The following is a 10000-nucleotide window of genomic DNA, read 5'->3' as shown; positions in this document are numbered from 1 at the left end:
GGGCAAGCGCCCGCACCAGGGCCCAGCGTGTGCCGATGGTGGTCGAGGCAAGCGCCCGCACCAGTGCCCAGCGTGTGCCGATGGTGGTCGAGGCAAGCGCCCGCACCAGGGCCCAGCGTGTGCCGATGGTGCTGGGGGCAAGCGCCCGCCCCAGGGCCCAGCGTGTGTCGATGGTTATCGGGGCAACCGGCCGCACCAGGGCCCAGGGTCTGCCGATGGTGCTCGAGGCAACCGCCCGCACCAAGGCTCAGCATGTGCCGATTGTGATCGAGGCAACAACCCACACCAGGGCCCAGCTTGTGCCGATGGCGGTCGAGGCAAGTGCCCGTACCGAAGGGCAGCCTATGCCGATGATGGTCGATGCATGTGCCATCACCATGCGTCATCATGTGCCATTGATGGTCGAGGCCTTGGCCGAAGTTCGATTTTGAGCCACGGTGCCCATGCTTGGCTCCAGCATGTGCTGGTGCCGCATTTTTTTCACTCGGGACAGCATCGCCGGAGCATCGCCGGAGTACCGCCGGAGAACCTGACCGGCGGCATTGGGGTTCCGGCGATTGGGAGGGGGGCCGGGGGGGTGTGCGCACATGATGTGCGATGGGTGCTGGTACTTGGCCTTGTGTTGGCCCCCTATCCCTCATCAAACCTCTGAGAATTCACACCCCCTTAAAGAGCATTTGAGATTTTACAGGTTTGCTACCAGTAGCCGTTAAAGTGTCTGAAATGGGGACACTTTTTTCAAACGGTCACAAAATCTTCTCTACTTCGAGTTTTTAGCTGAATTTTTTTGTGCATGCCAACAAAAATATAAGGATCATGCCTACAAAATTTGGGGCCAAAAATCCTTATAAAAAAATTTTAAAAAATCCCGAACCGCAAAAAGTTTCAAAAATCATGAAAAATAGAAAACGAGTCATCTTCCAACGAAACTTCACGTGAAGGCTTAGGGGACCATTGTATGAATTTACAAGCCATAAAAATGGCATTGGCACGGCAGAAATTTGAAGATGTGCCTAAACCCACCAGGGCCCAGCGTGTGCCGATGGTGCTCGAGGCAACCGCCCGCACCAGGGCCCAGCGTGTGCCGATGGTGCTCGAGGCAAGCGCCCGCACCAGGGCCCAGCGTGTGCCGACGGTGGTCGAGGCAACCGCCCGCACCAGGGCCGATAGTGTGCCGATGGTGCTCGAGGCAACCTGTCGCACCAGGGCCCAGCGTGTGCCGATGGTGATCGAGGCAACCTGCCGCACCAGGGCCCAGCGTGTGCCGATGCTGGTCGAGGCAAGCGCCCGCACCAGCGCCCAGCGTGTGCCGATGGTGCTCGAGGCAACCGACCGCACCAGGGCCCAGCGTGTGCCGATGGTGCTCGAGGCAACCTGCCGCACCAGGGCCCAGCGTGTGCCGATGGCGCTCGAGGCAAGCTCCCGCACCAGGGCCCAGCGTGTGCCGATGGTGCTCGAGGCAACCTGCCGCACCAGGGCCCAGCGTGTGCCGATGGTGCTCGAGGCAACCTGCCGCACCAGGGCCCAGCGTGTGCGGATGGTGCTCGAGGCAAGCGCCCGCACCAGGGCCCAGCGTGTGCCGATGGTGGTCGAGGCAACCGCCCGCACCAGGGCCCAGCGTGTGCCGATGGTGGTCGAGGCAACCTGCCGCACCAGGGCCCAGCGTGTGCCGATGGTGCTCGAGGCAACCTGCCGCACCAGGGCCCAGCGTGTGCCGATGGTGCTCGAGGCAACCGACCGCACCAGGGCCCAGCGTGTGCCGATGGTGGTCGAGGCAACCGCCCGCACCAGGGCCCAGCGTGTGCCGATGGTGGTCGAGGCTGCCGATGATGGTCGAGGCAACCTGCCGCACCAGGGCCCAGCGTGTGCCGATGGTGCTCGAGGCAACCGACCGCACCAGGGCCCAGCGTGTGCCGATGGTGCTCGAGGCAAGCGCCCGCACCAGGGCCCAGCGTGTGCCGATGGTGGTCGAGGCAACCTGCCGCACCAGGGCCCAGCGTGTGCCGATGGTGGTCGAGGCAAGCGCCCGCACCAGGGCCCAGCGTGTGCCGATGGTGGTCGAGGCAAGCGCCCGCACCAGGGCCCAGCGTGTGCCGATGGTGGTCGAGGCAACCTGCCGCACCAGGGCCCAGCGTGTGCCGATGGTGCTCGAGGCAACCGACCGCACCAGGGCCCAGCGTGTGCCGATGGTGCTCGAGGCAACCTGCCGCACCAGGGCCCAGCGTGTGCCGATGGCGCTCGAGGCAAGCTCCCGCACCAGGGCCCAGCGTGTGCCGATGGTGCTCGAGGCAACCTGCCGCACCAGGGCCCAGCGTGTGCCGATGGTGCTCGAGGCAAGCGCCCGCACCAGGGCCCAGCGTGTGCCGACGGTGGTCGAGGCAACCGCCCGCACCAGGGCCGATAGTGTGCCGATGGTGCTCGAGGCAACCTGTCGCACCAGGGCCCAGCGTGTGCCGATGGTGATCGAGGCAACCTGCCGCACCAGGGCCCAGCGTGTGCCGATGCTGGTCGAGGCAAGCGCCCGCACCAGCGCCCAGCGTGTGCCGATGGTGCTCGAGGCAACCGACCGCACCAGGGCCCAGCGTGTGCCGATGGGGCTCGAGGCAACCTGCCGCACCAGGGCCCAGCGTGTGCCGATGGCGCTCGAGGCAAGCTCCCGCACCAGGGCCCAGTGTCACGGTCCGCGCGTTCCTTCTATTGAAACCACGCGTCCGTGTGGCACCAAGACTAATCCTAGTCAAGGTCAGCCTTCTATCGTGCCCATTTTCCGCCGCGGACAACCCTATTCCAGTCCACGATCCTCGAATGCTCATAGGGATGCATAGTCCCGGTTCTCATGGCCTTGAGGCCTCTTGACATGGTGCGAACCCAGCATCATGCCCGCCCGCATCGTTCGCAGGCTCCTATATTGAGTTTACGCCAGCACCCCACCTAAGCTGGTCAACAGCCCAACTCGGAGCCTCTAGGCTCATTTCGTCCCACGAGACTCGGTTCTTAGGGCTCAGGCCCTTAGCAACAGTATCGACTGCCCGCACGCATGATTGACACCCTACATCATGCTGGTCCCGCAAGGGGACTTGGGTGGACTGCCCCAGTGGCAGCACACCATCCCGACTGGCCGCAGGGGTCTAGCAGCACGCCTACCCGCTAGTCCGCACGCCCCTTTTTCTCGATGGCATCCCTCATACGTAAACACCATCACATGATCCTTCCGGCTCGAGGAGGGGAAAACCGACGGGCATAACGGATTCTACCGTCTAACCCCCTGTCTCCATGCAAAGGCGCGATACGAGGCCCGCCGGCCCCAACCGTCCCCGGGTTTACCTTACCCGAGAAAACATCGTGCCACGCTCGTGACCCTACGATGCCCGCCCACCTAGACACCACGAGTGCCTAGGAGTAGCTCACTTCAGACTAGCCAGGCCCCCGCCTGCCCGCTAGCCAAGGGGGTGGTGGAGAGCTGACACCAAATCATCCCCCTATAAAGAGCGTTAGAGATTTTCCCAATACGCTACCAGTGACCGTAAGAATGTCTGAAACGGGGACACTTTTCTGCCCAGCCATGTCGGGGTCTTTCTCCGGCTAACTCAGGGCCCCGTAACCTTCCCTTTGGTCACCATTGCTCCTTGATACTGCTCGCTGCTCCACCAACCCACTCGAAGGTGCCCGCATATTGCTTCCACTAATGGCACCCGCCAGGATACTTGGCTTGAAGGTGTCCGACCATTGTCCCGAACTTCCCCGCGTATCTTGCGGCCCGGGGCTCCCATTGCCCCTACAACATGTTAGCATCATGTTCCAAAGCTCCGAATGCACGCCTTCATTCCTTAGAACCGCTTTCCCACCAGCTCGGTCTCGACCGCTGCTCGGTTCAGGGTCAGTCATGGCAGGACCAAGGCCTGACCATGACACCCAGCGTGTGCCGATGGTGCTCGAGGCAACCTGCCGCACCAGGGCCCAGCGTGTGCCGATGGTGCTCGAGGCAACCTGCCGCACCAGGGCCCAGCGTGTGCGGATGGTGCTCGAGGCAAGCGCCCGCACCAGGGCCCAGCGTGTGCCGATGGTGGTCGAGGCAACCGCCCGCACCAGGGCCCAGTGTCATGGTCAGGCCTTGGTCCTGCCATGACTGACCCTGAACCGAGCAGCGGTCGAGACCGAGCTGGTGGGAAAGCGGTTCTAAGGAATGAAGGCGTGCATTCGGAGCTTTGGAACATGATGCTAACATGTTGTAGGGGCAATGGGAGCCCCGGGCCGCAAGATACGCGGGGAAGTTCGGGACAATGGTCGGACACCTTCAAGCCAAGTATCCTGGCGGGTGCCATTAGTGGAAGCAATATGCGGGCACCTTCGAGTGGGTTGGTGGAGCAGCGAGCAGTATCAAGGAGCAATGGTGACCAAAGGGAAGGTTACGGGGCCCTGAGTTAGCCGGAGAAAGACCCCGACATGGCTGGGCAGAAAAGTGTCCCCGTTTCAGACATTCTTACGGTCACTGGTAGCGTATTGGGAAAATCTCTAACGCTCTTTATAGGGGGATGATTTGGTGTCAGCTCTCCACCACCCCCTTGGCTAGCGGGCAGGCGGGGGCCTGGCTAGTCTGAAGTGAGCTACTCCTAGGCACTCGTGGTGTCTAGGTGGGCGGGCATCGTAGGGTCACGAGCGTGGCACGATGTTTTCTCGGGTAAGGTAAACCCGGGGACGGTTGGGGCCGGCGGGCCTCGTATCGCGCCTTTGCATGGAGACAGGGGGTTAGACGGTAGAATCCGTTATGCCCGTCGGTTTTCCCCTCCTCGAGCCGGAAGGATCATGTGATGGTGTTTACGTATGAGGGATGCCATCGAGAAAAAGGGGCGTGCGGACTAGCGGGTAGGCGTGCTGCTAGACCCCTGCGGCCAGTCGGGATGGTGTGCTGCCACTGGGGCAGTCCACCCAAGTCCCCTTGCGGGACCAGCATGATGTAGGGTGTCAATCATGCGTGCGGGCAGTCGATACTGTTGCTAAGGGCCTGAGCCCTAAGAACCGAGTCTCGTGGGACGAAATGAGCCTAGAGGCTCCGAGTTGGGCTGTTGACCAGCTTAGGTGGGGTGCTGGCGTAAACTCAATATAGGAGCCTGCGAACGATGCGGGCGGGCATGATGCTGGGTTCGCACCATGTCAAGAGGCCTCAAGGCCATGAGAACCGGGACTATGCATCCCTATGAGCATTCGAGGATCGTGGACTGGAATAGGGTTGTCCGCGGCGGAAAATGGGCACGATAGAAGGCTGACCTTGACTAGGATTAGTCTTGGTGCCACACGGACGCGTGGTTTCAATAGAAGGAACGCGCGGACCGTGACACTTGGTATCAGAGCCTAGGTTGGCTCAGTGGCGAGAGTTATGCGACCCCATGTGTGGGTCTGGTGATGCGAAATTACGGTGGTGCCAAGCCCGAATGGAGCTATCGAGACACAAATGCAGTTTTTGTGCCTATGGGGGCTCGGGAAAGGGCCACCGTTGCATGCGATGGGAAATATTGGGCCTATGTAAAATGGCTCTCGAGTAGACTCTTGGACGCCTAGAAAAAGGGCACCAGAGTCTAGCCTCACCTAGAAAAAGGTGTTGGCATATGTTGTGGCATGTGATGCCTTTACGGTGAAAGGAACCGTAGTGAGACCGAGATCCGAAAAGGGTCTTACACCATGAAATGGTGTTGTGTCAGGCCACGTGGGCCGAGTGAATCTTGTCCTGAGGGGCAGGAGGCGTCGAGTTGCAAGATTAATTACTAATGTGTGCACTTGATGTATGGTGCAGGTGCCCCAGCGGGGGTGCAAGCCGAAGTATTCGGGTCCAAGCATGAGACTACTACACAGAAGAGTATGAAGTGGCTGAAGATTGAAGCCACAAGTGAGATGGTCAGTGGACCATGAGCTGCGTTGGTCAGTGGACCATGAGTTCTTGTGGTCAGAGGATCACGAGAGTGTGTGTGTGAACCAGGATATTGAACTTGTATTGGCCGAAAGGGAAGGCTTCACGAGTAGTGGTGGTCAGTGGGCCACGACAGGATGTTTTCCAGTGGAACAAGAAAGGGAAAACGGCCAGTTGACAAGGCCTCAGTCGTGCAAGTCAGTGGACCTTGAGGATCGAGCGGGTGAATCCCCGAGTCAAACAAATCAGTGGGCCAAAAGTGCTGGTAGATCAGTGGGTCTCCGAGTATAAGCGGATTTTGGGACGCCCTAGGAACTGGGTTGGAATCAAAACTATCGAGCAATAGAACCATCGAGGAGACAGGGTTGCGCATAATGCTGTGCCGAGTTTCCAGTAAAAGTGGGGGAGACCTATCAATTCCCCCCCCCCCGAGACTGAGCCAAGATAAAGGAGCTTGGGCGATGGAGCATAGTGTTCAAGCCGGGGGCAAAGACTGAATTAGCACGCTTTAAGGTGCCGTCTTGGGGGCGGTTGGCCTGAGGGCCACACCTAGAGAGGTGACCTTGGAGGGGCCGAGAGGACCCAAGTTGGGAGATGACCAAGGTGCTTGAATGCCACTATGCTAGGGTCATCATATAGGGTGCCGTATGAGTGCGGTTGACCTAAGCATCACGTCCAGAGGGGCGCATCAGTGAGTTGATGCTGCAAGCGTGCAGTTGGTGTGAGGGGTCACGTCCGGTGGGACGCACCAAATGAGTGGCAAAGCGGTGGTCATTCATTCTACTGAGGGTCATTGATCAATGAGGGCACCTCGAGGTCGCAACCTGACAATGATCAAGGGATGAAGCCATGGTATGACCCATATGAATACAACCAAGATAGGTTAGGCGGTTCGAACTACAACAAAGCTGAGCAACAATGGGACCAATCTACACCAACAATGGACGAGTACTGTGCCTGGTGCCTCATGTGACGGGACCTCAACCCAATCCTTGAGAGCACCAGTAAGAGACATATGAGGAAATGTCAGCTGTGTGCAACAGGATAGTTGGGTGTGGTCTTGGCGTCGATGAGGGCATCGACATAGTAAGTGGGGGAGAGTGTCATGGTCAGGCCTTGGTCCTGCCATGACTGACCCTGAACCGAGCAGCGGTCGAGACCGAGCTGGTGGGAAAGCGGTTCTAAGGAATGAAGGCGTGCATTCGGAGCTTTGGAACATGATGCTAACATGTTGTAGGGGCAATGGGAGCCCCGGGCCGCAAGATACGCGGGGAAGTTCGGGACAATGGTCGGACACCTTCAAGCCAAGTATCCTGGCGGGTGCCATTAGTGGAAGCAATATGCGGGCACCTTCGAGTGGGTTGGTGGAGCAGCGAGCAGTATCAAGGAGCAATGGTGACCAAAGGGAAGGTTACGGGGCCCTGAGTTAGCCGGAGAAAGACCCCGACATGGCTGGGCAGAAAAGTGTCCCCGTTTCAGACATTCTTACGGTCACTGGTAGCGTATTGGGAAAATCTCTAACGCTCTTTATAGGGGGATGATTTGGTGTCAGCTCTCCACCACCCCCTTGGCTAGCGGGCAGGCGGGGGCCTGGCTAGTCTGAAGTGAGCTACTCCTAGGCACTCGTGGTGTCTAGGTGGGCGGGCATCGTAGGGTCACGAGCGTGGCACGATGTTTTCTCGGGTAAGGTAAACCCGGGGACGGTTGGGGCCGGCGGGCCTCGTATCGCGCCTTTGCATGGAGACAGGGGGTTAGACGGTAGAATCCGTTATGCCCGTCGGTTTTCCCCTCCTCGAGCCGGAAGGATCATGTGATGGTGTTTACGTATGAGGGATGCCATCGAGAAAAAGGGGCGTGCGGACTAGCGGGTAGGCGTGCTGCTAGACCCCTGCGGCCAGTCGGGATGGTGTGCTGCCACTGGGGCAGTCCACCCAAGTCCCCTTGCGGGACCAGCATGATGTAGGGTGTCAATCATGCGTGCGGGCAGTCGATACTGTTGCTAAGGGCCTGAGCCCTAAGAACCGAGTCTCGTGGGACGAAATGAGCCTAGAGGCTCCGAGTTGGGCTGTTGACCAGCTTAGGTGGGGTGCTGGCGTAAACTCAATATAGGAGCCTGCGAACGATGCGGGCGGGCATGATGCTGGGTTCGCACCATGTCAAGAGGCCTCAAGGCCATGAGAACCGGGACTATGCATCCCTATGAGCATTCGAGGATCGTGGACTGGAATAGGGTTGTCCGCGGCGGAAAATGGGCACGATAGAAGGCTGACCTTGACTAGGATTAGTCTTGGTGCCACACGGACGCGTGGTTTCAATAGAAGGAACGCGCGGACCGTGACACCCAGCGTGTGCCGATGGTGGTCGAGGCAACCTGCCGCACCAGGGCCCAGCGTGTGCCGATGGTGCTCGAGGCAACCTGCCGCACCAGGGCCCAGCGTGTGCCGATGGTGCTCGAGGCAACCGACCGCACCAGGGCCCAGCGTGTGCCGATGGTGGTCGAGGCAACCGCCCGCACCAGGGCCCAGCGTGTGCCGATGGTGGTCGAGGCTGCCGATGATGGTCGAGGCAACCTGCCGCACCAGGGCCCAGCGTGTGCCGATGGTGCTCGAGGCAACCGACCGCACCAGGGCCCAGCGTGTGCCGATGGTGCTCGAGGCAAGCGCCCGCACCAGGGCCCAGCGTGTGCCGATGGTGGTCGAGGCAACCTGCCGCACCAGGGCCCAGCGTGTGCCGATGGTGGTCGAGGCAAGCGCCCGCACCAGGGCCCAGCGTGTGCCGATGGTGGTCGAGGCAAGCGCCCGCACCAGGGCCCAGCGTGTGCCGATGGTGGTCGAGGCAACCTGCCGCACCAGGGCCCAGCGTGTGCCGATGGTGCTCGAGGCAACCGACCGCACCAGGGCGGAGCGTGTGCCGATGGTGGTCGAGGCAAGCGCCCGCACCAGGGCCCAGCGTGTGCCGATGGTGGTCGAGGCAACCTGCCGCACCAGGGCCCAGCGTGTGCCGATGGTGCTCGAGGCAACCGACCGCACCAGGGCGGAGCGTGTGCCGATGGTGGTCGAGGCAAGCGCCCGCACCAGGGCCCAGCGTGTGCCGATGGTGGTCGAGGCTGCCGATGGTGGTCGAGGCAACCTGCCGCACCAGGGCCGAGCGTGTGCCGATGGTGCTCGAGGCAACCGGCCGCACCAGGGCCCAGCGTGTGCCGATGGTGGTCGAGGCAAGCTGCCGCACCAGGGCCCAGCGTGTGCCGATGGTGTTCGAGGCAACCGACCGCACCAGGGCCCAGCGTGTGCCGATGGTGCTCGAGGCAACCTGCCGCACCAGGGCCCAGCGTGTGCCGATGGTGGTCGAGGCAACCTGCCGCACCAGGGCCCAGCGTGTGCCGATGGTGGTCGAGGCAAGCGCCCGCACCAGGGCCCAGCGTGTGCCGATGGTGGTCGAGGCAACCGACCGCACCAGGGCCCAGCGTGTGCCGATGGTGCTCGAGGCAACCGGCCGCACCAGGGCCCAGCGTGTGTCGATGGTGGTCGAGGCAAGCGCCCGCACCAGGGCCCAGCGTGTGCCGATGGTGGTCGAGGCAACCGCCCGCACCAGGGCCCAGCGTGTGCCGATGGTGCTCGAGGCAACCGACCGCACCAGGGCCGAGCGTGTGCCGATGGTGGTCGAGGCAAGCGCCCGCACCAGGGCCCAGCGTGTGCCGATGGTGGTCGAGGCAACCTGTCGCACCAGGGCCCAGCGTGTGCCGATGGTGGTCGAGGCAAGCGCCCGCACCAGGGCCCAACGTGTGCCGATGGTGCTGGGGGCAACCGCCCGCACCAGGGCCCAGCGTGTGCCGATGGTGATCGAGGCAGGCGCCCGCACCAGGGCCCAGCGTGTGCCGATGGTGGTCGAGGCAAGCGCCCGCACCAGTGCCCAGCGTGTGCCGATGGTGGTCGAGGCAAGCGCCCGCACCAGGGCCCAGCTTTTGCCGATGGTGATCGAGGCAACCGGCCGCTCCAGGGCCCAGCGTGTGCCGATGGTTATCGGGGCAACCGGCCGCACCAGGGCCCAGGGTCTGCCGATGGTGCTCGAGGCAACCGCCCGCACCAAGGCTCAGCATGT

Source organism: Durio zibethinus, unplaced genomic scaffold (assembly GCF_047325235.1).
Source record: "Durio zibethinus cultivar Kanyao isolate XHJ-2024 unplaced genomic scaffold, ASM4732523v1 HiC_scaffold_2, whole genome shotgun sequence".
Taxonomy (NCBI): domain Eukaryota; kingdom Viridiplantae; phylum Streptophyta; class Magnoliopsida; order Malvales; family Malvaceae; genus Durio; species Durio zibethinus.
The sequence above is the reverse complement of the archived record's forward strand: the minus strand, read 5'-3'. Positions refer to the sequence as shown.